The sequence below is a fragment of the Haliaeetus leucocephalus genome, unplaced genomic scaffold (genome assembly GCF_000737465.1).
Source record: "Haliaeetus leucocephalus isolate CR32 unplaced genomic scaffold, Haliaeetus_leucocephalus-4.0 Scaffold526, whole genome shotgun sequence".
Taxonomy (NCBI): Eukaryota; Metazoa; Chordata; class Aves; order Accipitriformes; family Accipitridae; genus Haliaeetus; species Haliaeetus leucocephalus.
This window is the reverse complement of record NW_010972962.1, coordinates 4943716-4963015: the sequence shown is the minus strand read 5'-3', so window position 1 is coordinate 4963015 and position 19300 is coordinate 4943716. Positions and strand designations below refer to the sequence as shown.

Sequence of the window (19300 nt, the reverse complement as noted above, 5' to 3'; positions counted from 1 at the left end):
TGGTGTAGGTGAGCCCCCCCCCCCCCCCGAGGCTTAAGTTCCAGTGACAGATTCATCTTGCCTATCTTGAGCAATGCATCTAGTCGCCTAAGCCCTGTTTATAGTCAATGAGGCTAAATAAGCATGTCCAGAGGACAATTCATGCCATGCATGTTAATTTGGGGAGGTGGGGGTGGTGATGGTGGAAATAAGTGCCCCTGGGAAGGGCCTGCCTACTCCAGCTGACCACACAGGGAGGCCAGGCAACTTTCTGGGGCTGGTTTTTGTCCACGGCAGAAGTTTGAGTAATGCAGTGCTGCCTATGTTTTTGATTTGGCTGAAGCAAGGAAGTACTGGAAAACACATGAAAGAGGCTGTTACCTTGCTGTTCTCAGGCTGAAGCCCTGAACATTAATCATGCATCACAGAAGTGTAAGTAAGGGTCCACACCTCTGAATAAAGGATGCAGATAAGAAAAACATTTGTAATTTAAGTATGCTTGTACTTGAACAATTGCTAGCAGGATCTGAACACAAGACATGAAGTCAGTATTTGCATGCTGGTTTTAGTCTGTTTCTGTTGAAGTTGTGATCAGGTTTAGAAGCTATCATAATTTTCCTCTCCCCTCCTTATGTTTTATTCCGATATCTGCAATCCACCAGTTTAAACAAAACGAATGGGGTTTGATTTACTTCGTGCAACAAAAGTCAAATCTAATTTTCATAGAAATATTTAATTTTAGTATTGAGATAAGAGTGACCAACCCAGGTTCTGACAGACAATTTTATCAGTCTAACGTATAACTCTTGTTATACGCCCTGAATAAAAAGCAGGTATGTTAGCAGAGACGAGATTTCCCAGCCTAATGCATCCCAGATGATTCCAGTCTGGGCATATTGCATATCTGTGCAATCTGAGTGAGGCTGGCAACTGCATCTTGCTCTCTGTTGCTGGGTCTCTGCTGCTTTTGTTGGAGCCAGTGGCCAGAAAAGGTGCTCAGCACCCAGCAAGGCTGAGTCTGCTGGGCTCCTGGATGATGCAGAATTCTACTGAGAAGAAAAAGACTCAGGAGAACAACTAGATTTTGAACTTTTCCATCAATGGATTGCTCTGCTGATTTTAGCAAAACTTGTCTTTAGCACGTGTGTGTGAGAGGGCAGACAGTTCCTCTTTAAATGACCTTTGTGTAAAGTCAAATCCAAAGCAGTGATTTCCCTCTCCTTTGCCTCTTTTCAAATTTCTGGAGCCTCACCGAGGAAAAAATCAATACTTAAAGAAATCTGGGGTTTATGTGAAGGAGCAAATTTAAATAGGAAGCAAGTTAGCAGAAAGTTTCTTGCTGAAACTGGAAACTATACTGAAACATTAGGTCTAATGTCCCAGAGCTGTTTTCCTGCTGTTCTCTTCATGACCTGATTTATGAATTTACATGTGCCTAATAGGTATAACTCTGGTTTGGGACATATATTTTGGTTCAGGCTGAAATCCTTCCTGTGTCCTTTCCCTGCTTCTCCCGTTCCACACGGCAGCAGAAAAATTAGGACGTGTTTGTAAAGGTGCTGTTTGCTTCCTTGGCCCATTGTGCTGGCTGACTGACTCATAAACCAAACATTGATAATATCAGCTGGCAGTTATTTAAACTTGAGGTTTCAGGTTAAGCCGTAACAATGAATGCAAATCTAGCTGGTGAGACTGTTTGTAATGCATGCGCATGTATTAGATCTTGAAAATTTTTAAGGATTGTTACCACAAAGCCCTATAACACAAAATTATAACATGCTATACAGGGAGTCCATTCTAAGGTGTCTGTTTTGATGATGTGGAGGTCTCTCAGGTACCCTCCAAAAACCAGCAACTCGTCCCTGGGCTTATCGTTTTCCTTGCAAATACCACTTGCTAGTAACAGAGGATTGCTGGTCACTGGTGGCTGCCTCGTGAAAGCCAAAGGTGTTGTATGGTAGTTTAAAGAGACATTAGTGTTGTGTAAGTACCAGTAATTAGTTAAGCTGTGCCTGGGAACGTTCCCATGAAGGACATGCTCATCTCTGCCCGTGACCCATTAGAGCATTCCCTGGAGACAGGGCATCTCAGAGACCATCCCAACAGGCAGGCTGCACACAGCCACCCACTTCCACAGGCTGAGAGAGGTTGCTAATGTAGACATGCGCCATTTGCAGGACAGCTCTCAGAAATGGCCACGGGTGGGTTTCATGGTCTCATTCTTTCAACGCAGCAATATCAACTATAGTGCTGTCAGAAATGTTTCGATTTAGAAAATGTCCTGCTTATTCTCTTAGGGGAAAAAAACGCCCACTTGCCCCTCACACAGCTTTTCTTGCTGCGGATGGGCAGGTGGCTTGAGATTTTTTGGCACCTCATTCTATTCCACAGCTTATCTCCTGTACTGCTGAAAAAGCTGCCTTGCTGCTGCTGATTTACCCCTTTGTGGTCTTACTGCTAATAACTGATACAGATGCCTGGGTGAGAAGGCTCTCGCTGAGCCCTAAACTGAAGCAGTGAAACACCAGTGAATACACAAAGTAAGCCAGCAGCAGACAGGAACCATCTCAATTCTTGTCCTTTCCGATAGTGATGACAGGAAATAGAAGAACCTCTGGGGTACATTCTCACTCTTCCTCTTCTTACCTTTAGGTCAAAGTCTGTGTTTCTGTTTCCAACAGTTGTCCACCCCCCACCCCTTCCTTGCCCCCAGGAGTTTAAATATGCATATTTTTCCTAGGGAAACCTGAGAGATTATAGCTTAGATTTTATTAATATAGGTAGCAAGACTGCTTAGTTTAAATTTTGAAATACTTTTCTTTGACATTTACTTTCTGGTGTGTGTTTTTTTCCCTCTAGAAAAATCAATCCATAAAACTTATGTTAATAATGCTACTCTGGACAAGAAAAAAGGAGAGACTGCATACGAAGTGAGATTCTGATTAGGCAGTCTGGTAGGTGCGTTAATGCTGAATGGATGACTGCATTCATGTCATCCTCTTATAATGATTTTTGACTAATTTTTGTTTTGGGCAAAAGGAGGATTGGGGATTTTTTTTTTTTTTTTTTTTTTAGTTTTGGAAATTCTAGTCAGATGTGTGGGATGACATTGAGAGGAACAGCTGCGTCTTCTACCTGTAGGCCTTCTCCTGGGTTTGTGATTTGTTGGCCTATATCACTTGACAGAACTTATTTCGTTGTGTTAGTTATATTGCATTGAGTTGTATATTCATTCAGGAAGAGACTTTGATCACATCAACATGTATTACCTTTAGGCTTAGTCTTTACTGGTGATATTAAATTAAACTACTTAAAATCCTGGAAACATTCATGAACAAGGCATATAAACACATTAAAACATCCTAGAACAATTTACAAATAGTTTAATTAGTGTTTAGAGTAGCTTACCTTTAGCACATTTAATAGCCAATTCAGTGTTTGAAACCAAGCTAATTAAGTGCCAAACCGGACACAGGAATTAATTTCAATCACCTAATCTCCCATTATGTGCTCACAGTTCATCAGAGGACTCATGAAAGATTCATAATTCCCAGGAGTAGGAAATTCTTAGAAAAAGCTGCAGATGAATATTGGAAATCGTAAGACAAAATTTAAAACTTCAGCAGGTCTTCTTTATATAAGCCCAGTTCAGCTGATTCAATTACAAACCATTTGTTCCTGTTGTGTAAGCATGACCCAACTGAGATATGAAAGTGGAGTTATTTTTCTGAAACCCCATCTGACTGTATTTCACAGATGTGTCTTTTTATTTTCCAGTGTGGTTTTGGACAACCATAAATAGAAACCATACAGACCTCCATCTCTGGTGCTAGTTGTAACCTAGCAAAGTCTGTAAAGTCGTGCAGAATTCTGTGTGCAGCTGAATCTCCTGAGTTCCTCCATGTTACCTACTTTATATTATGTATTCACAATATTTTCAGGTGTGTTTTCAGAAACTGATCCTGCTAGTGTTACCTTGCAGAAAAAAAAAAGCCACAACGCTTGAAAGTAGATAAAGTCTCTCATCAAAGTTCACTGCACCTTCTTTGAAAATGAAATACTTTGGCTGTTTTTAAAACCTGTGAGGAAAACCCCTTCCCATGGACTTCATAAAACTTTGCAGTCCTCAGTCTGCATAATGATAGAGAGAAGGGGGAAACACTTTAATGACCCAGAGGTCATCAAAATTACTTATCCAAATAAAGATCAGTTGGCTGAGGTCTGTTATATGGAATCAGTGATAAGAATAAGGTGTTTAACCCAGCAGCTTTGAACAAGTTAAGTTATGCCTTCTCCCCCCTGCAGCATCAAATAGTTATGCTGTAACCGTCACTTCCTCTTCCAAAGTGTTTTGTTCTGGTTTTGTGCAGTGTGCAATTCATAGGGCATTCTGTCTCAGTAGTGGGAAGGAATTTTTTGTGTAACCCATTTTTACTTCACAGGAGTTAAGGTTATGTACGGAGTTAGTTTGAGTCTGCTCTGTGAGACAGTGGCAGCAGCATAAAGTGTAAGTAGTGTATTCATACTGGATTTTAGAGATGCTGTGTAAATGTGTCCAGATAAGAAAAGGATTTCTCCAAACTGGGAGACACTTTTTCCCAAGATTTGTAAAAACGTAGTAATAGTTTTCTATCCATGTACAGCCTAGCATTCAAATACAGGAAAAGAGGAGGAGGAGTCAAGGTGCAGTGAAAGAGTTTGGTGGTTATGTCTGTCTTGACAAATACTATGTGTTCTTGTAAGCCCAATTTCTAAACCAAAGGAAACTGCAGACATCCGGATAAACAACTGATGATATCTAAAGTTTCATTAATCTTGTTCATTAATCTCTGTTTCTGTGCCTCTGTTGCAACTACTTTTGCATGCTTTTCTAAACCATGTCTGTCTCCTTTTCAAGGGCTCATTCTAACAGAAATGCCCTTAAGAAGTGAGTCAGTAAAATATTTACCAAAACACCCCTAAATACCTACCATCTCACGGTGTGTAAATACTGTTGCTCAATGTACATGCAATGTTACTGATGATAACTTGCTTCATTTCATTATTTCAAACCTTTTTCTTGGCTTTTTATTGCAATTCTTTGGGAATCAGATTATAAAATCCTCCTAGCAAGCTCGTCATGTGAGTTTCCTGTGCAATTGGTAGTTAATAGTGATGATGTCTGAAGCAAAACTCAAATTGTTAGTGTTTTCTAATCATATTCAGTATGAAATTTTTCAGTTGGTTTTCCCTGCAAGTAAGACACTGTCATTTCTTGCATTTATTACTACATGTCAGGAGTCACACAGAGCTTGTATCCGTTCACTAGCAAATAATATTGCCGCAAGGTCTGTTCTTTTTCGTTATTCCAGTTTTTGGACGGGAAGAGTCTTTCTGTGTGGCTTTGAGTCTCTTAAGTCAGTTTTGTTTTCTTCATTGAAGGCCACTCCTGGAAATCTTTCTGTTTGTCCTCCTGCCCTGGCTAGCAGGGATGCTAAAACGGGTGCACCTGTTCATATGTCTAAATGGGCAAAAAAAATTTCATTTTGAATAAAGCTAAATCCCCTGAAAGATTGCTACTTCTCTGCTGAGCCAATGTGTTATGTGAACAGAAGACTTTCCACAGAAATGGTTAGGACTTCAAAGTTAATGGTAGGGCTACTGTGGTAGTGTGGGACCAGATTTGTTAGCAGCCCCTGGGCAGGCTCTAGCTGTCCCCGGTGGGACCAGCTCCTTTTTCTGCTTGGGGGTGGCTGTGAGGAGGGGAAGGAAAGGACATGGGATCAAGGAGAAAACAGGAGGAGTCGAGCAGCACGTGACAGAACTGAACTTGGCCCAGTAACAGAAATGTGAACCAGAAGACTCTCCTAAACACTCTGCCAATATTGTTTACGCAGGTGGGAGCTCAGGTGCAGGCACAGTTGCAATGTTCATTCTCTACAAGGGGCTAGCATACATTTGCACATAACAGTTAAAATAGAAAGGGAAGTGTAGCTTGCCCAAATAAGTGCTAAAAGAACTCTGCAAGTGAGGAGTCAGGTGGGCAAGGATGACCTGGATGAAAAATGGGCTGTTTATTGATTGGGACATATGTTTTGGGACACCAGGAAAGCAGAATGTTACAAAGTGAATGCTACCAAAAACACAAGAAAGAGTGCCATTTTAGTAACAATACAACTGCATTATGTTTAGCAGATGTCTGCTAGAGTATTTATCCTATCACCTGCAAGATTTGCCACCAACATAAAATCTGAGAAGAGATGAAAGGATGGTGCCAGTAAGTGCTCTTTTTAGGAAAGTAAGACTAATACTGATTTATTTATCTCTATTTAATGTAGTGTATGAAATGTATTGGGTGTCTTGCAAGAAGACCTGAGACAAAAGAATAAATCCAGCCTTTGAGCTTGAGAGATTAAAATCCTGTTGCTTCCAACCTTTTCTCACTCCTCAGTGTGCATTTTACACCACTGAACACTAGGTTTTGACCAAATCGTACTCATGTCAGTGGGATGATTTCTGTTGCCTTGAGTAAGGTTTCTATAGCAATGTACCTTGTCATATTCTTTCATTACATTTATTGTTAGCTTTTAAGGTCAGCTCCAGTAGCATTGCTTGACAAATGACAGGAATCAAGGCCTTATCCACCAATTTTTAAATATTCAGATATCAACACTGAATTTTGACCCTTGTTTCCACCCTCTCGTATCACCTACAGTAATGCCAGGTGACTACTGTATATCCTGTCTGCAAGTGCTGTAGTTTGCTCCTAATGGTTCTTCTAGACTGTGAAATGATTTATTAAGATATGATCTATATCAGAGAGATTACAGATCAGAAGTAGTCTGATTGAAACCTTTGGCAGGCCATGTTTGCTTGAAGATATGCTAAGAGAGTTAAAGAATGATCTAGACAAAAAAGAAGTTACTGTAATGAGTAACATATTTTTCTTCTTAAGTGTTTCTAAGAACTTTTTCTTATCCATTTCACCTCTTCAAAGATTTAAGGAATTACATAAACTCCTGGATAGTTTCCCTTACAGCAAATCCTACAGTACTGCCAAATGAATTCCAAACAAATCCTTCCTGTTTTTCTATATCTCATTGTGTATCAAGGTGATAGCTAGCATGCTATGATCCAGATCATTGTTTCAACCAGATAGTTTGCTCTCTGGCTAGCTTACCTCTAAGAAAAGTGCTGATAAGAAATTAAAACTGTAGCAAAAACTTATAACCTAAATGCAAAATATCGGTCTTTGAAAAATTGTTGACGTTGCTAATACCTTAGTCTGTATCATTTTTCAGGTCTCATAAACCCACCTAAATTTAGGTGCTATGAAGGCCACCTAAATTTATAAAGGGCTCTGAGTTATCTCAAGGTATTTACACAAGTGCAGCTAAACTTGTGTTACCTGGATTCAATGCAACAAACTTTGGAGCATGAGGTCACAATTTAAAAGACTTCTGCCATTCATCAAGAAGCCAAGGCTTCTTGGCCAAGCCATGTGTCCTCAGGTGACTGATTAGGTAATGTTTGTACACCTCTACAGAAGAATAACAGGTTTGTATACAGAAGTATGTAAATATTAGGTATTATGGTTATTAATTATGTTTTCCTGACTGATGTAATCTGTTAAATTGTTAAATTCACTGTTGAACGTGTTTAGCAGGCATTTCTGATCTATACTTGTGGGGTCCCCTCTTTCACAGCGTCCGAGGACTTCACATTTCTTTAAAAGATCCTGTGAAGCAGGAACACGGGACTGTCCTCATTTAATGGGAAGGACTGAGACTCCACGTGGTGCTGAGACTTAACTTTTCACCCCCCACAAGCGAGCGTGCGTGCTGATCCTGGTGCGGCACCGTGCTGCGCTGGCTGTAGGGTGCTGCGCTGCGCTATGGGCTGCAGGACGGGTGCTTCGAGCTGTCCTGGGGTCCCTGCGCTGTGCCCCACCATGTAGCATGGCTGGGTGGTAGGCAGACTGCCCATGGTTGCATGGGGGGCACTGGGTTTTCTAATGCTTGTGTGGAAGCTTTGGCCCATCTGTCTTCTCTCCTAAGGCACTGCGTGGAGTGAACCCAGAATTAATCTGGGCATCCACCACACCTGGGGGAGAGTCTGCCACATCATGCAGGGCTTACAATATTAGGTTTCATTCGGGCTTGCAGCAAGGTTGGGACAGCGCAGGGCTTTGCGGGCTGCCTGCCCCCATGGGCTGAGAGAGGCAGGGGTGTCTGCTGGCCAGCATGCCTCCTCCCCGGCTGCTGGGGGCTTTCCATGGAGTGACACTCCTGCCAGTGCCACTCTGGTGCCCTCACCTTGCCCTGGGCTGGCTTCCTCGGGAAGGCAGCACCGGGCTGTCCGCAGCCATCGCGCCTGCCACCTGAAACGAGGCATTTCTCCTCCATCTCAACAGACCTTGGTTTAATTTGGGTGGCAAGTGTTTACAGATTATACCCTCTACTTAATAATGCTTCTGTGACAGCTGTTTTGTCCAGCTGTCATCACGATGTAAATGTTTTCACCCAAAGATCCTTGGATACTTACGAATATGGTACACTTTCTCATGTGTTTGCTAATTTGCTATTATTTGCCCGAGAAACATGTTGAATTCATAACGTATATTTTTTTTCCACTCTACTTCTGTTTCAGGGTACTGTTCAGTCCACCACTTGAAACAGCTTTTTCATTCTCTTCACTATAATAAATTACTAAACTGAAAGGAATGAAACTAAGCTCCTTCAGCTTAAACTTGCTGAGCTTTTGTTTTGAGGTTGAACAGTGAATCTTAGAAAGCTTGTTTTTCATTTGTCCTGTAAGCTTCCCGCTCCTGCCTCCCCCTTTCCGTGCCAATAAAAGGTAACCAGAGACAGCTGGGGGCTCTCTTTCGACCTCCCTTGAATGGGAGCGTCTTCTGAATGCCTCTTTCATTTACCTGCAAAGACCCTGCTCTGCTAGCTGCTACGGCCGAGGTTCTCAAAGGTTGAATAGGTTTTCATTGCCTGCATTTCTGGTCTGAAGCAGACTGAGAGAAATGAGTGTTAAGTAAACGCGGTGGCAGCCTTGCCAGCGTCAGCATTCCAGCCCGCAGCGTCGCTCCGGACCAGGACACTGCCGGCACAGGCTTCTGCACATCCAGCTGTCAGGGGGTTGTTTTACTTGTTAGCAGTTGAAAAGAAGAGGGATGCGAGGCAAAATAAAAAGTGGCGAGTCTAGTTTTTACGAGGCTGTTTATTCTTTCTATAACAAGTGTGTGGTGCCTTATTGATGTTGAATGGGAATTTAATACAGTGATAAAGTGAAACTGTAAATTACCAAGTCTGTTTTCAGCTGCCTTTGTTCTGTACCTCTAAGCATCTGCAGAAAACATGTTCGACAGGACTCGGACACTTCTGTGAACTTATATGTGATCTTATTCAGCACCTTCTGCAGAGAATTGATCACCTTGCTGCAGCTGATTGAAGTCAGTAGAAAAGGAAGGTGCCTGTCTGTCTTTCCATACCAGGCCTTTTGCATGTGAAGTCAGTGCTCGCAGGCTTTTAAGTGAAAACAGAGGTTTATTTCCAGTTTTCTATCATGAGCATTTTACAAATCTTCTGTTGCGGTCTAAAGATCAGGATTTAGGAAACAACGATATTTGATAATAGAGGGGTTTGGATCTGGTGTTTTTATTGGTCAGGGTAAACTCCGAACGCCCTAATGCCGAGCTTACAGTGGAAGTTACACATGGAAAGTTTGTGCATTCATAACGTGCTAATAACAATGTCAGAGTATTGTCTGTTGCAGCAGGCGAAAGAACCTGAACTGCATGAATTAGGGCTTTGTTTCCCCAAACACCTAGGCATTGTGTAGACAGGAAAGTTTCCCCCTTCTACCAAAATAGCCCTCTTCCTTACCACACGTAGGCACTCTTATACCAGTTCAAGACCTTCCCAAGTAAAGACAGTTTTATTCAGGAATGAGAATCTCGAGGAATTACCTTGCAGTAAATGTAGTGTGGGTTATGCAGATCCTTTCACCTTGCTTTCTTCCAGTTGTCGCGTGTGAGCTAGAGAGGTTACTCCTGTCCCAGCTGCTTGTTCAAGATCTTTTGCTGGGTGATGACATTCCCTTAGCTCTGCCACATAGCTGACTTAGATGATACTCCCCTTCCTGTTTCACTCCAAGTGAGCTGCTGGCTGTAGCTGCATTGAGGGCATCTTCAGACATGTCAGCATTATCTAGTTAAGGTACCTAACATGGATGTACTAATGATGACCGGAGTAGTGCAGTGGTGATGTTAGTGTTGACTTCTCAGCCTAACATGCATGATGTTTGGAAGAAACTGACAACTAAAAAGGCTCGTGGCTGGAACATCAGTGCAGATGTAACTGTAGAAGTGGGAGCTGGGAATAATTACTGATACAGTGCATATATTGCTCTGCAGCAGTCCTGCACCACCCGTGACCTGTGGCAGAAGTGATGGCAGACACTGCAGAAAGGTTCTGCAGTGGAGATGGGTGGGAGGGCTGGCTGAGCAGAGAGCCAGCAGGTGGGTGTGCTGCACACAGCCTCACCAAACTGGGCCGGGCATCTCCATTGTGCTCTGCAGCACCATGGCTTCTGGGACCCAGAGTCCTGCTTCATGCCGGTGGGCTTCTGGATGCTCAGAGACATAAGCTAGAGCAGCTCGCCCTAATAATTTTCAGCATTACTTCCCACGGCATCTGAAGTCACGTTTACAAAGATGTGTGTGTAGAGCTGCTAGTCCTCAACTGTTGGTGCCAGAGGAAAATTCACGTGCTGACTTCAGAGTGACTACTGATGAAGAATGCATCAACTTCATGGAAATGGGATGTAAAACATCTTTAGAAGGGCAACTTCTCTGTATGCTCAGAACCAGGCCCAATGCACCTTAGGTTTAAGGTAACAGCAGTCATAAGTTCTTGAAAATGAAGACCCTTTTCCCCTCTCTTTCCCCTTTTTTATTGTTGCACGTATGTGTTGCCATGTCGTTAGGATTTCTTTTTTTACTCCTAACTGATGGTGCTGTATTATTTGAATAGTAATTATTTTCAGTTTTATATATAGCTGTTTGTCAGTTTATTGAAACGAACTGCCATCCCGGCACCCCATCAAAGCAAAAAGCATGAAGTCCCACGTGTTGTACTTTGAGAGCATCAACAATGAAGCTAACCTTTCACCCTTGACTTTCTTTTAACCCTAATTTTGAAAGACAGTAGCAAACAGTTCAGCTAACTTCTTCAGTGAGACAATATTCAAACTAGCTCGATTGTAATGCAGTGTCCTTTTCAAGTGAATGGAAGATCTCGGAGTAATGCATACAAATACAGAGGCTGGGTAAGTTCATTACTTTGGAGCTTCTGGTGTGGCAATAGCAATGAAATGGTTAAAAGGTTGGCTTTAAAGTGGTCACAATTAGGCTTCAAAGTTAACACCCCACCCCACTGAGATGAATGGGAGCAGTTGACATTTCTTAGTGCTATTGTTTCAGTCTGGCTTGCTATAGCTTCTAAAATAAGACAACAGTACATCTGTTTACATTCTGCTTCCGCAAACCCAGATGGGCTAGACACTTCATTGTTTTTTAAGTGGAAGCTTAGATTCTGGAGAATACAGCAATATCCACGGGGTATCTGTAGGAAGAAGAGCTGAAAGCCGCCTTAATCACAGATGTCTCCCCCTTCCCTGTAAAATTCTATTGTCCCAGGACAAATCGGTAAACCACTGGGGGGGAAAAATAAAGTAATGTGTATTTGAAGTACTTTTTTACTTACTACATGACACGCACACAATAACTTCTCAGCAAGTCCCTAGCGTGCAAATTTTCATAAATGGATGTGGGGTTTTGAACTTTTTCTCTTTTAGTAAGTAGCGTGTGCTGTAAAAAAAGGTAAAGATCCCGCTTGTACTGAATACGGTAGCTTCTCTTAACGTCTCCTAACAGAAAAACCTGCCGCCTTTAGAGAAGCCAGAGTTTCACCCAGGAGCATTTGAGACCAGGTTTCACTTTCTGTGTTCACATGAGTAGAATCCTTTAATTTACCTCTGAGAGTGATATATGAAGAAATAAGATTCTTGAGAGGTATGTCTTGCATTTTTCTGATACTTTAATAGGGCAGCTACCTTAACTGCAGTAAGATCTTAGGAGCTGGAGTGGATTAATAAAGGTGCAAGTAGGGCCAGAATTTGTAGCAGATGGTCTCTATTACCCCATGCCTCAGTTTGTGTAGGCAGTACACAGTGTCCTCTCTGACTTTTGTTGAGGGTCTGCACAGTGGCAAACTGCCCTCAGTAGCAGCCAGAACCCTATGAGAGCTTCTCTGATAAAGGCGGCCTATTAGATATGCTTAGGCTGTAGATTGAAACCAGCTGTGAATCTGTCGGAAAGATTTTCCTCATTGTGCTTTCATCAGGGTGGAAAGTTTGTGGCTTGTTCTGCATATATATGTATTTTGGGCTTCATTGCTCTGACTTTGCAAGTCCTAGAGTCTGCCAGTGATAAGAGCTCTCATGCATACAGGCTCCTTTTGTACGCTGGCACCCAGAAACCCTGCCTGCCTTTTGCCCGTAGACAACACAGCTTGTGCTTCGGAAGTGACATTGTGGGCTCTCCCAAATGGTGTCTCCCAGATTTCAACCCCTGGTGAATTGTATGGTGAAGGCAAGCGTGCCATCTGTGATTTGGGCTGGTGAAGCTCGTTTCCTGCCCAGCTTCAAGCAGCATTTTCATCTGAGTATGAAATAAGGTGGCCCTGAGCCTAGACAGGCCTCCAGGTCGTCTGAGACAACTGTGGGCATTTCAAGAGTGTAAGCTGTCTCCTCTTGTCCTTCTCTTGAGTTCCTGTGTTAAGTGGGAGAGTGCAGCAATCTGCTCTATATGAAGAAAATACCTGAGAAAACCCAAGAGAAATATTTATTTTGAAAGCTTCTCTCATGAGTTTGTTTTATCTTTCTATTTAAAAAAAATTGCTTTAAAAATAAAATAATGTTAAATCATGCTGGAGAAAAGCAATTCCAATGTGATAGATCTCCTACAGTGTGCAGCAAGAACCACTCAATACAGCTACAGGAGGAAGGGCATATTATGTAATCAGAGGGTTAGAGAACAACATCAAATATGCATTTGTTATATTTGCTTCCACTTTCCATTTCCCTAGTCCATTTCTGACTGTGAATTTCTGTAGTATTACATAGACATAAGTTATGTCTTGTGTATCTTGTGGAAGAAAATAGCTATCATATTAGACCTTTCAAATATAGTCAAAATGACTTCTGCAAGGCTATAGTAGGTCAGTGGCAGAGCTTGGAAGAGAAGTTAGGAGACGTGTTGGCCAGTTCTGTATGTTTTAACTAGCAAACTGACCTGCTTCCCTGTATTAGAATAGTGTTGTGATACCTACACGTTCAGAGGCCTAAGCTTTGTATGCTCCCCTAACACGGAGAATTTCCTGAAGAGACCTGAAGAAAATATTACTGTAGCTTCTCTACCACTTGTGCCCTAACCTGCTTTTTGCCTCATATTCAGAAGTGATTTTGAGAACAGATTTATCTTTTAGGGATTATGAAATATCAGGGATTCAAAGGGACAGATCCAGACAGGGCAGGAATCTGCCATCATGATGACATTATAATGCACCTTCTGAAAAATTAACGTTATGAGAAAAAAAACCCCACCTTCTAATTTTTTAACATTATATTGTTTTATTTTTCTTTCAGAAAAGAAAATGGAGCCTTCCATTTTAAGGCTATTTAATTTTGAGTAAATTCTGCATTTCCTTTTTGTGGTGTATTTCTTCAGTGAATTTATAGTTTATGTGCCTACTGCTCCCAGTCTCTTTGCTGGTCTGAGCTTGCTTGCCAACTGGTATTTACCACTAAGCAGCAGAATCCTGGTTCTCTTTGAGCAGCTTGGTACATTATGGCAGTCATTTTCCCATAGAAGAGGATGAGGGGTGCAGACGGTCACTCCTGTAGCTCTCATGAGAAATGCCATAGGAAAAGAGCCAAGCAAATTAAAACAAGATTTTCCAGTTCATGAATACTAAAAATTGGAATTTCTTCCAAAAAATAACACCAAAGTTTTATTTCTTATTGAAAACTCTTTTTTAAAAAAAATTGAAAAACAAGTGATGTTTACTTATTCATCCCAGGTTAGGAAAAAAATGTTGAATACCAATATATTTTATAGGATTAGATTGTCATCTTTTTTTTCAGCTCTAATTATGATAATGATGTACAAGGTTTTTTTTTTTTTCTTTCTTTCTTTCTCTCCTTCCTTTTTCCACCCCAGACAATGAAAATAATTTAATCTAACAGCTTTTACATTGTGGTCTCTGGACCAGAGCTGGCTTGTAAAACTTTTTCTTTCAGTGGTTTTATTGTTCAATAACTGATCCTTCCTGTTACTTCTGGCCATGGGTTTTGATTTTGTGAATGAGTATGCTTAGACAAAAGAAGAGTACTAACCTAGTATGTACCTTTTGTACAGCTTTACATTCTCATTAAATCAAAAATGATACCAGAACTGCAGAAGTAACAACTCATCTGAAAGATGGAGTCAACTGGAAAAAAGGAGAAATGGCAGCAGTCAATAAGAGAAATCTGGGTCTTCTTCACTTCAGGCATTCAGTAAGGAAGAGGAGACAGCACAGGTAAAACATAGCACAGAGTATTGCTCTGATTACACATATTTTAAACTTGATGGCATAAGAACTGTGTTTTGGGTTGCTTTTCAAGGAACAGAAAATCAATGGGGTTCTGGTTCATGACAGGACTAACAAACCAAGTAGTGATCAATTAAGATTTAAATAGATAAGGGAGAGCTATATGATCTCAACTGCTACATCATGCTGAGTTTTTGTTTCCATATTGCCTGTTGTGATTTTATTGTTCTAATGCTTAATTTTTGTGTAGTTGAACGTTGTTGTGTATACGTGACTAGATTCACTCCCCACTGGGATATAGGCCAAGATTTTCAAAGTGGTTGTTTATTTTGAGCGCCTCCATTTTTAAGGGTCCAAACCTGAGAAATTTGAGAGTAGGGTGCCTTGAAAGGAATGCAGAGCATGCATCTTCTAAAACTCAGTTGTCTGTCTGGTGTGTCAATATCGCACAGAAAAAATGAAAGAAGAAAAAAGAATGCAGTAAAAATCCTTGTTTGCTCTTCATCATTTCAGTGTCTGATCTTTGGTTTGCTGAATCGAGGTGAGCAGATTTGGGTACTGCTGTGCTGGAACCTGGAACACGTTACCTTGCTGTGGTCCAGGCTAAAGGAAGCAAAGCTGACCAGTGTGACAGCACTCTGACTCTGCACTTCTTTTCTGTAACCTCCTAATTACTCTAGGGCTTTATCTAAGATTTAGATGTGGTCTTCTGCTAAGATGGTGGTGAGATCAGTGCTGACTGTACCATATGTGGAATATCTACAGAATATATATTATAATGTATATCTAACCTTTGTCTGCCATCTTTCTGTCCATTGTGTGGGTGAATCTAGCCAATGCAGGGGTAGCAGGAGGACAGGGTTTTTAAAAGGTCAGCATGAGCATGGGTGCTGTCAGGATAGTGGGCTTAGAGTTAACTTTTCCCTCAAATGCTTTCTTGCTAATACAGAGCAGTACTGTTTGGGTTGCAGAAGAAACTTCATTTAAAAGAAATACTGGTGTTGGAAAAAAAAAAACCCAACACAAGTCCTGGAAGCATTTCTATAGGTTTTAGCTTTTTGAATGCCTATTTTTAGGACTAGATGTCAGCTGACATAGCTCCTTTAAAAATGCACTTTGGATTCAAGGAAAGAAAATAATGAAGTGTAAGCTGTGAAGTCTTAATTGTTAGAAGTGCAACAATAGCTTAAAAACAGGCTGCAAAGCCTGCTCTCACAGCTGGAGGAAGGGACACTTTATTAATAGTTGCAAGGAACGGGTGGATAGGGCCTGAAAGAGGCAGCGGGGGATATAAAAAGAAGCCTTGTAACATGAAACCATTGCCAAAACCCCTTACTGAACAATTTATGAAAGAGCCTGCATCACATAAGCATCAAGATAATACATGATGAACATGAAGTAACAGCCTCTGACTGATATGCCTCACTGAAAGTTAAGGTGCATCAGTGCTGCACTCCAGCTCTTGCTGTGGTAGTTTGGCTGGCTGGAGATGAGCACATGTGGCTTGCTAGTCAACAGCCTCTCTTTTCATGACTCCAAGTTTCTGGCTGGTAAGCCACAGATGTTGGTTGTGGTGACTGGAGAGGGCACTTGCTGAATAACCATCACACTTCAGTATTTTATAATCTGGTAAGTCCCCCATACCTCCTTGCAACTGATAGCCAAACTGCTCTGCTAGTTTGACCTGGGACAAGTAACTCTAAACACTCATTTCCTGGGGGAGGTGGCAGGGAATATCGCTCTCTACAGAGATTTCATGTAACTGCAATCCCCCCAAATTAAATCCCCAATTTAAGCACAACTGCATATTTTCTGTGGCCAGGAGCTGACTGCATAGGAGATAAGGGCACTGCAAAATCCCCCTCATCACTCCAACCCCAGCTGCAGGGCCTCTGTGCTCCCAGACCACCTGGGTGCCCAGCAATGCAGCGTCCCATGTTACACTGTGACTGGTTGTTTATGACAGATCCAGACTACTGCGATTATCCAGTTATTCTTTAAAATAAGTCCTTAGGTAACTGCCAATAACCCCCAGAGGTTGGGAAAGCCTTGGGAGCAGAAGGGCTGCAGTGCTAGGGAAGTTTTGATTTCATTTGAAAGCATATATCCATAAAATCATTTCAGTACAGACTCCCCGTCTCGTGCTGTGCTGACTCTGTGTGAGATCTAACATTGTTCTCCATTCTTTAATCACGAGCACTCTGGAGGGGGGAGGGAGAGGAAATATAAGCAAAAATCTGAGCCTGATTTTTACCATCGTACAGATTTAATCCAAGTTGCCTGTGCCAATCATAATCCCTCCTTTCAGGTTTGTCCTTTCCATGTGGGTCAATGGCAACTCAATGCCTGATGCATCAAATCCAGAAACTTGCTGAGACTGTCAGTATCCCTGGCAGCATCACACGATGCAGATGACACTTATTTTGACTGTGGTACGTGGCAAATGTATTCTCAGGGCCAGTCTTTGCTGTGGGCGTGATACCAGTGTGGCTTCCCTTCTTCTCTACTGCTCCCCTCTGTTGTAGGTGTGTTGCACCAATAGGAAGCGTTGTTTGTGTTCACCTTAGTTTTAACCATGTTATTGGGTTGGTTGGTTTGTTGTTTTGCTTTTCCTAAAAGGATGTTTTCCTTTTTCACCAGTGATCTTAGCCAGCTTCACTGGAGTTAATGGGATTCTCTGCTCCTGCTACTCTGCAGCAATGTCCTTTCTAAAATACTTTGTTTTCTTTCTGTGTGCTGTGCAAAGCAGGTATACCCTTTAATAACTACTGTTCGTTTGCAAGGGGAATTCACAAGGTAGGTATTTCCTTGTGGCTTTTCCTGCACAACATTTTTTCTCCATCCTTATTGCCTTCTCTGGGTAGCACCAGTAACAGGAGCAGCAGAGCTGCCAGATGAGCTGTCATGTTGTTCAGGTTTGCTTTGGGTGGCATAAGCAATTGCCTAGTTAGAAGACCAGCCTGTGTTCATGTTGGTATTTCTGTGGTTATAAGTGAAGTAAAAATGTGAAGGTAGATGTTGCTTGTGGCACTGCTGAGAACTGGTGTTGCTAACATGGGAGAGGAATTGCATTTCCGTGAGATGTTTGGGATTTTTTACTTTTCCTATACAGTGCAAGAGAAATGTTTAAGGGGCTACCCTTTTATATACTGTGTAGGAACTTGTCCAGCCTAATCATAAAAAGAGGGTGATTGCAACTGCATTCATTAATAACTTCCAGGCTGAGAATCCATTATGGTAGACTTTGTAGAACATGATCAGAAGGAAAGACAGAGACAAATGCTCTTTGTTGCAACCACTGATAAGTTGTATACCCACGGTTTTCTTATCAAAGCCATGCTGGTGTGTGACAGAAGGAGGAAGAACACTCCTCATGCTGTCCAAAGGGAGTTTATATTTATTATTTCTGTTGGCACAGCCTGAACTCTGGTCAGATTGGCTCCCTCTGCTCAGGTATGCTTTTGGTGAGAAGGGGCTCCCTTTATTTCATACATTCTACCCATGAATGCTAAATCATGGTTTGAGTCCATGTTTCAGCTGTTCCATACAGAAATATGTCCACCAGAATTTCCAGTTTGGTCCCAGGGACTTCTTCCTTACAGTTTTCTAAATGATGAAAAGTTGATGTTAGAAATGCTGTTAGCTGTGCATCTGATCCACAGAAAATATCACTTACATTAAAGGAAATAATTCAACCTTCTTTGGGTTTTTTTTTGGTTTTTTTTTGGTTTTTTTGCTTGGTTTGGTTTCAAAGTGTGTTGAGCATCCTAGCTATACCAGAACATGTTAATTGCTGCTGTACTGTTATATTCCAGGAGAAACACATTCTTTCAGGACTTACTCCTTATTTATTAGACTAGGAAAAAAAAAAAGATATCACATGAGGCTGAAATTGTAGCCCATCTGTTGGGAGACTTCTTGCTGCTATAGGAGAGGCATGGTGATGTCATGCTTCTTAAAACAGCAGGACTACTGCTTCCAGTGATTGAGGCACATTCCCAGTGTGCCCTAGGTTTTTTGAGGTAGGCAACTCTGAAAGTAAGGTTATGTCCCTGCCTTTCCCTTACTAGTCTTTTTACTACTTTTAGGCATCAGTTGCCTTCATGGGTCTTTTTTATGGTTATAGTTACTAAAAAATGCAACTGGTTTGGGTTCCTCACCTAAATAGCTTGACTGAGAACCTATGTTATTTGCCATTCTCCCCCTTCTTCAAAGCGAGACTACGAATAATGAAAACTTGCAAGCTACTTGTTTAATACACTATTTTTTTGAGATTTTTTTCTTCTCCCTCTCGACATTGCAACCTGTGCAGCATCCTTGTACTTTATTTCTTTAAACATTATTCAGAGTAAAAAATAATTTTTCTCCTTACTTGGACTTTGAACCCTTTGAAGTGAAATCAAGTGAGTTTGCCTGTACTCAGCTAGTTAGGATGTTAAGATCTTCTACTGTTTTTCTGTGTAGGAAGTGCCATAGCTGGTTAAAATAGATTTCATCTTTTGACTAATCCTCTAGATCAGCAGATTAATTTGTGATTTTTGATCTACAGCAGTATCACAAAGTTGTAAGGTATCACTGTGTCGTGGTTTAACCCCAGCCAGCAACTAAGCACCACACAGCCGCTCACTCACTCCCCCCCCCCCCCCGGGGGGGGGGGGGGGAAAAGGGGGAAAGAACGG

General features: G+C 41.6%; 1 long non-coding RNA gene across 2 annotated transcripts in view; it reads left to right on the top strand.

Moving 5' to 3' along the window:
• Nucleotides 1-19300, top strand: part of LOC104837382 — a 47341-nt gene that overhangs the window by 7172 nt on the left and 20869 nt on the right. For both annotated transcript variants that reach the window (XR_774926.1, XR_774927.1), the window contains exon 2: nt 14447-14609. This is a non-coding gene — a long non-coding RNA (uncharacterized LOC104837382). The remainder of the gene's footprint in view (nt 1-14446; nt 14610-19300) is intronic.